Source organism: Cryptomeria japonica, chromosome 2 (assembly GCF_030272615.1).
Source record: "Cryptomeria japonica chromosome 2, Sugi_1.0, whole genome shotgun sequence".
Taxonomy (NCBI): Eukaryota; Viridiplantae; Streptophyta; class Pinopsida; order Cupressales; family Cupressaceae; genus Cryptomeria; species Cryptomeria japonica.
The window spans coordinates 572,073,938-572,081,983 of NC_081406.1; positions in this window are offsets into that span (position 1 = coordinate 572,073,938).

Consider the following 8,046-nt stretch of genomic DNA (forward strand, 5'->3'; position numbering starts at 1 on the left):
AGTATAGATTTGATCAAGCTTTGTGATAGAGGATTTGATTATCCTGATGAGAAACTTGACAAAGATGTTGATTTTTGCACTTAAGATAGTTGAATCGATAGCTTGTTAAATGTTGATGTTTATAGAACCTTTTGAGTATAACCTGTTGAATTAACAACCTAGTTGTTTGAGCTAATTTGAAAAGTATGTGATGGTTTAGAGACAAACCTCCTTCAAGAATTATTTTGATATTGATGTTTTGACACTTTGACTTTGGTCTGGTGTTTCAAGTGTTGAAAAGCTTTTGTATTACCCTTTTGATCAAACTTTTTAAGAAATGTATTGAATTTTTGCTCTCTTGTAGATGATAATTTTCTTCAATTCTTGACCACTTGGAACATGTTATAGACATAGAAGACACGGTGTTTAATAAACAAAAATGCACAAGCAAGTACAATCCTTATGGTAGGCTGAGACAATAGTTGTTGAATCTCACATGGAGTTTCCCCTGAGGCTACACTATTCAAAGCGAATATTTAGATGCTTGACCCCACTGGCTCCACCCTTGGCACTCACTTCTTTGGGCCAGCCAAGCACTAGTTTCCATGAAATCTCCCCATGGCAAACTATATATCTCTACTAGGAACTGTATGTATGTGAGCCGCTTTAGAGGTCCGACCTCCTGCACCAACAACTAGAAGGATTTTGGCAACTAGTACAAGTGGTTTTTAGTAAAGGCTTCCGGTCATGTGGCCATACATGCGACACTTTCAGCTCTGTAAATACAGAAGGTTCCCAGCCTATAGAGGTTATGCTCCATAGGGTTTATGGGGAAACATAGTGTTAGTATGAACTTATCAGCACATGTTGTTTGAGACTTTCGTCACAAACATGATTTATTTATAGTGGATTGGAAGGACTCGGTATTAGCCTGTTTCCACTTTAGGTCGTTCCCCTCTCACTGGCCCCCTCAAGGTAGCTCAGGAAGGCAGGCCCTCTAAAGTATTTAATTGCTTCAAAGTAAAGAAAGCGTAAAAGAGTGGGTTTGACTTTTTGGTCACCCAATTAAGAGGAGAGCATATACCTACCACTTTCGAAACACAGAATACAAGTGTTCTTTTTTTAACCTTTTCAAAGAAATTATTGGCTAAGTCCTATTTGGAGATGTTGCTCCAACAAGCATGGTGTTCATTTTAGCCCTTTTAAAAGTCTATGTGCACCTATTTTAGAGAAATACCAAAAATGCAAGTTGCATGCTGTCAATTCATCCTCTTAGTTAAACTAGGTGAACAAGATATGATATATTACTTCCCAAATGAAGACTTTTAATTAGCTAGATGATAAAATGCATAAAATTTGCCTTAAATGCCATCCTGCACACGCATGTTAGTAATCTGAAAAATCTGATTTCTTGGACATTCCGACCTGCAAGAAAATTTTGTTAGTTTTATAAATAGAAGCGCTAACCTAACATATGCGCTATCTTTCTATTCAATAAACTGTAGATCAAAAGCACTAACTTAGACTGCAAAAGCACTACTCTGTGGATACAAAAGCGCAATTTCTTTGACATTTGCGCTAACCTATGATGCAAATGCACGAACCTGTGATACGAATGCACAAAATTTAAGACAAAAGCACTAACGTATATGACATATGCACTAACCTATGATTCAAATGCATAGTATTTCAGACAAAAGTGCTAACCTGCATGACATATGTGCTAACCTATGATGCAAATGTGTTAACCTATCAAACAAAAGTGCTATCAGAATTCACACATGCGTGAATTTGCATTACAAATGCGTTAATTTAACTTTTTGCGTGAATTCTCACATGTGACCCTATTCTTGAGCCTTGTGTTTCATCTCCTCCTATTGATATCACATCACCTATTGCACTTGATGATGTGGATAGTGCGATAGTTTTGCCTTCTTGTGATTGAGTGCAGCAGGATATTCCTTGTTTTCCAGCTTCAGTTTCATGGGATGATTACTTGACAGACATTGCAGATTTGTTTGTGGAATCCTACATTGCCGATTTGGGAGACATCATTGATGATATTCATCTTCTCTTTGATGAAGATGATCCTTCTTCGATTGTTGTGAGGGAACACTCTAACCCTCTTGTTCATTCTCTACATGATCATTCTTTCGAGGTTGACATGATTGTGGATACTTATGTACAAGAGTTGGAGGAGGTCTCTTTATGTTTACAGGAGACATGTGATTCTTTGGGACATGTTCTACATTCATCTCCACTAGATCTTGGAGTTCCTTTTTCAGAAGTGTGGAGCAGTTTACCACCTTTGGAGGGGGTATCTTTTAGCATCAACATGGGGGCACTTGAGCAGTTTTCAGAGACTTCATTCATCATGAGTTTTTTTCCTACATATTCCCTTCATGATTAGGGAGACTTCATGGATCCACCTTTGGTTTTGTTTCTTCCTAAGGGGAGGAATGTTGTTCGACATTCGTGGAGCAGTTTCTTCATACATCATTGAGCTTCTATGATTGGTGCAGATTCTACATTAAGGGGGGGCTACCTAGCTTCTCTTCTTCTCTCATATGGGGGGGACTTTTTCCTCACATGGGGTTTTGTTCCTCACATGCTTCTATGAGAGTTCTCTTGTATATATTTCATCTCTCTTTTGGGGGAATGTTTTTTCCCATTGGGTTTTTCTCTCTTTCCTCGTTTTGTGAGAGATTTCAATGCATTGGTTTTCATTTGCATTTGTACATGGATACCTAACATGGCCTCGTAGCCAAGACCCATCTTGCATTTCTTAGTTGCATTGTAGACTTAAGTGCATTCCCCTAAGTTGCACTTAAGGGGGGTGTTGTTGTAAATAATTATTCATCATGGATATTATTACACTATACTTATGTTTACTTAGGAAATGCATTTCATACTAGTTTGGGTATGAGACACTTGGGTGTTTGTGCCACATTGGGATAGTGTGTGTAGGAGAATCTCCACCTTTTATGGTGTTAATCTTGTTACTACTTTATCACATCCACTTATTGTGGAGTGATAATTCCACCTTTGGTGGGTGATCCACCTCATGTGGAATATTTTATTGTTTCTCCTGCCTACCACACCTATTTCCTATCTACCTTTGTTTTTTATTGAACCACATGTCATGTTTGTGTGCTCACATATCCATATAGCCTTGCCTATATATGCAGGCTCATATTCATTGTATGAACAACTACTGATCATTTATCTATTGATGAGAATATAGTTTATTCTTCTCCTATATTTTGTCTCTATTTTATACTTTTCATTGAGCTCTTGATCTTGGCAAAATCTCACAGTTATGAAGCCTTTGATTCCAGAGGAATATCTATTAGGGATAGACTCAACCTTTGAATGGGCGGTTCCTGGAGATGGGTTTGATGTGTCTGATGGTGGCAATAGGGATTCTCTTTCAGATAAATTGTCATTTGTGAGATGGTAGGAGGGTGAACTAAAAGAGAGATTCTGGACGTTGATGCGCCATGGGTGGGAGGCTCTAAAGACCTTTGTGGAGTTGATGTGTCTAGAAGAGGAGTTGGGGGAGGCAATGGAGGTGGCTAGGTGGGATGCAAGTTACGTCTAAGAAAGAGGAAGATTGTTGCAGAGGGAGCTCACCCCAAGTTATGTGATGGTTCTGCCTGAGTGCACTTTTTATTTGTGTCTGTTGTGTGTGCTCATTGCTTTGACAAAACTCTATTTTTTGAACCTATAAACTGGTAGTTTAACAACTCTTGGTATATTCTTATCTATATGTTCTTGAGCATAATCAAACTCATTTTGTAGACGGTTTGGATGTTTTTAAGGGGTTTTTTTTGGTGACCCGGAATGGTTGTAAGGGTAGTTTTTGTTGTTCTGATTGGTATTTTTGGAAGCTCTATAAGTTGAAGAATTTCATTAATAAAATCAAATTATTATTGATGAAAAAAAAATCTTACAATTTCACTATTACAAATTAACTTAGAATGTAAGAATGATACAAAATGGATAAGGAAAAAAGCAAAGTTTCTATAAAGGCGCAAAGTCCTCTATTGCTTCTCCGGGACAAGAAAGAATGCTTAAGCTCAAAGTCTTAAAATTCACTACTATCCTATCAACCTTTTCACAAATACTTATGTAGCCCAATGTGTTAATTAAGAAAATCAAAGAAAAGCACAAAGTCTTTAATCTAACTCCTAATTACAACTTTCGATTATATTTTTTTGAAATGATAATAGGAAGCTCAAAGTAATCAAGTTATGATTTCCTTTTCCAACATGACACAATAAAGCACAAAGTCTACAAAGTGTTATATTAATATATTTCAGCTAGTTTTATCTTGAATATACCAATATGAAGCACAAAGTCTTCAAAATGATATCATGATCACCAATTCCTAATTATATTAACAAGAGTCAAAATATGACACAAAGTTCACAAATTAACAATTGCCTCTACTCTTTAACAATATTCTCTCAACAACACCTTTACTTGAGCAAAAAAAGAATTTATAATGAAAATGATATAAGAATACTCTCACCATAAACCACAAATGAATCCAACACAAAGTCTGGATGCCAAAGCTTTCTTCTTATTTCATCAAGTTTGTCAAATCACAATAGGAACACAAAGTTTCACTTTTTCTCTTCACTTCGGCAGAGTTTTGGCATATAGATTAAATATTATACATCAAAATTACAATAAGAAACCTCATATATATAGGAGAGGTGAATTGAGAAAAACTAGGAAAAACTATGACTAATTCAAAGAAGGGTCCTAATTGACTTTGGACTTGTGCATTGCCTAAGTGCAAAAAATAAATACAAAATGACACTTAAGGTGTCAAAGTCTTATTCAAAAATGGATCTACTATGAAAAATACGAAGTATCTCCAGACACTCCATTTTGATCTTGCTTCATGAATTCCTCTAACTTTTGTGGAAATGCTTTCATCTGTTCCTAATCAGGTCCCTTGGTGTGACTTGTGATGACCTTGACCCGGGCTATGGAATATTTGAGGCTCATGTAGCATTTCTTGTTCTTTTTCAAAAGTGAGGCTAGATCATCCAGATTTACTTGGATATATATCAACTTGTCAATTGAGGATAATGAGAAAGCTTGTTTGTCGACCTCTTCATCAATTAGCAAACTGGATTCTTTGACAATAGAATCCTCATGAAGGGGCTTCTGGTTCTCATCGAGGAAGGTGCAAGGAAGAGATAATATCTTCTCAGTGATGTATTGCCCTTTATCATTACACTCCTTTTGTGATTTCCTCGGGTATTTGATAATCACCTTTATTGTGTTCATTTGATGTTACAATATTTCTTTTTGCTCAATGTACATATTCCTTGAAGGGAGCACTCCATTGTCAACTAGAACATCCAATTGTAAATCCTTTAACTTCAACCAAGACTCGAAGTCCTTCTCATGTGCTTCCAATTCATTTGAAAACAAATTTAAAATTCTATCAATTTCAATTTTTACCTCCTCCAATTTGTTTATAAGAGCAACTTTTGAACATAGGAGATGAGTTCCTTGGCTCAACAATCTATTCATCCATTCAAGAGTTGTTCTCCCATGAGAATTGACATGTCTATCTTGTTGAATAATTTGCTCATCCATTAAAGAAGTAACATGCTAAATTTCCTCTAATGATTTGGTAATCTTGATGAGGAATTTTTTGAGTTGATCAACATGTTTCTTCAACTTATCTTTCATGAATTTCTCTTCATTAAACATTGCCACAAGATGCTGGAAAGAAGAATTCAACTGTACCTTCATGTCTTTGTTTTCCCAAATTAATTATGTTGATGACATAATCAGTAGGTTGTACTTTATCCAAGTCTGTGTCCAGAGGAGGAATTGCCATTTCCACACTCTTTCTTTGATTGATCTATTCTCGATCTGGAGAAAGTCTTGGCCTTCTTTGTGATCTTGGGCTGAATAGGCACCAATTGACTGAAATCAAAAACCATGTGCGAAGATGGCTTGCTTATTTCTCTTAGGAGTGTTAGACATTGGCTAGGGTGGCAAAGGTGTGTCATCATCCAATCCAGTAGTCAACACTTGTGTTGCCAAATCCTGAAACTGAACACTTGTAGTAACAATGGTAAAGTTGAGGTAACAATGGTATGTGGATTTGTAGTAGAAACCTTAGGAGGAACTTTGGATTCTGACATATAGTTATCAAAATCTTCCAACATGGAAGAAGTAACCTCAGATAAATTGGGAAGGAATACAACATCAAGGTTTTCATGAGGTGTATCAAGGGTAGATTCACTTGTGGAAGTAGAGGGAATAACATGAATTTCAGGAGCTTGTGATGAAAATGACACAGAGGAACCCAAAGGGCTAGTATCAGTAATTGAGACTGAAGTAGTACCTGTGATGTCACATGATGTAAGAGGAATACTTTCTTGTGTCTCTTGAGACTAGTAAGTACTTGGGATTTCAGGTGATCCCTCCTCATCAAATTCTCCTTCCTCTTGTTCCTGCTCATTTTATGGTTCATATTCTTCTCATTGTTGTTCACCTTCATTTTATTTTTCTTCTCCTTCAATCTCATCATGAGCTTGAGTCTCTTGAGAAAAAGACTCACCTTGATTCTTACCTTTTCCAACTGTGAACTTGAATTTTGGACTTTTAGGAATCGTCGGATCTTGTCTGTTCTTGGTCCTTAATTTTGAATTCTTTCCCAAGGTCATATGGTGTCATTCTCAGATCCGGTCTAGAAAGGCTTCAACTGAACACCATGCAGATTCAACCAAACATTGGTATTAGCAAGGATATTATGGAATTTGGCCCTTATTGAAGTATTCTCCTTTTGCTACCATGGGATAAGAGACAAAGTCAATTCGACAATTTTGTTCATTTCATACATAGGATCTAGGATGTCTCCATCCTCCTCAAGATCCTCATGAACATCAGCAAGATCAAAATTCTCAATTTGTTCTACTGTAAGATGACAATAGTCAAGTTTTTGGATGTCCTCTTTAGTTCTACAATCAATCCATACATTTTCAATCTGGTGGACATGAGTGTAACTCTTCTTGATGTTGTTCTTCATGCCCCTTAAATCATATCATGGTCACTCTCCTCATCTCCTCCTCTATGGCATGATCCTTGTAGATGGAGAACTTGAGACATGTCTTATGAGCCCCAGATTGAAGCTCATGGATTGATATCATTTGGCGAGCCATATCCATAAGGATGATCTTATCCAATGGATACCTTACGAGCATGAATGGCTCTCCATCAAAGTATCCAATCCTGATATATGTAAATGTGGGAAACTATAAGAAAATACAACTATATTCACTTACTACCTTCCAGGCCTCATCTGACACTCTCTTGTTCTAAAGATATTTATTAAATATGCACATATAATGAGAAAATAAAGTGTCATTTACCCTCCTAAAATGGTGTAAATTATCCTTGAGAGTCAACTAGGTGAAGTACTTATAAACAAGAACTTGGCTCCTGATGAGGAGGCAACAAACCGGAAGGATAACCTTGAACCAACCAACCTCTAAGGCTCACAAACTCAACCGGTAATCCCTAATTCCAAAGATCCTTACATATCACCAAGTCAAGCAATGGTTCAATGACACCAAACAACACCTTGGAAGACCCAAAGGCTCCACTTACAAACAGCTAACACTTCTCAAGTTCTTGTGTGACTACCCACACCCTTGCATACATGAGTGGTCTACTACTAGGCTTTAGGGTTTGAATGTCCCATGACCTTCAATACAATAATCCTTGGAGGGGTTTTCTTACAACACCTTAAGACAAATGAAATAGGATTTGATGGTTTATATCCATCGGAACATCAATTTTGACTCACTCGCCCACAAGTTGAACTAGTTGCTATTAGGCCTCCATTTGAAGGAATCGAGTGATAACTTTTGACACCTGAGGATCTAAGCGAACAAATTATATTTTCAGATACTCTTTTGGGGATTTCTCAACAATATCTCAGTTTTCGGTACCAGACCAACTTGCAGATATCCCAACCAATACTGCACTAGCAGACCTAATAGGGCTATTAGACCTATTTGACTGAGTGCC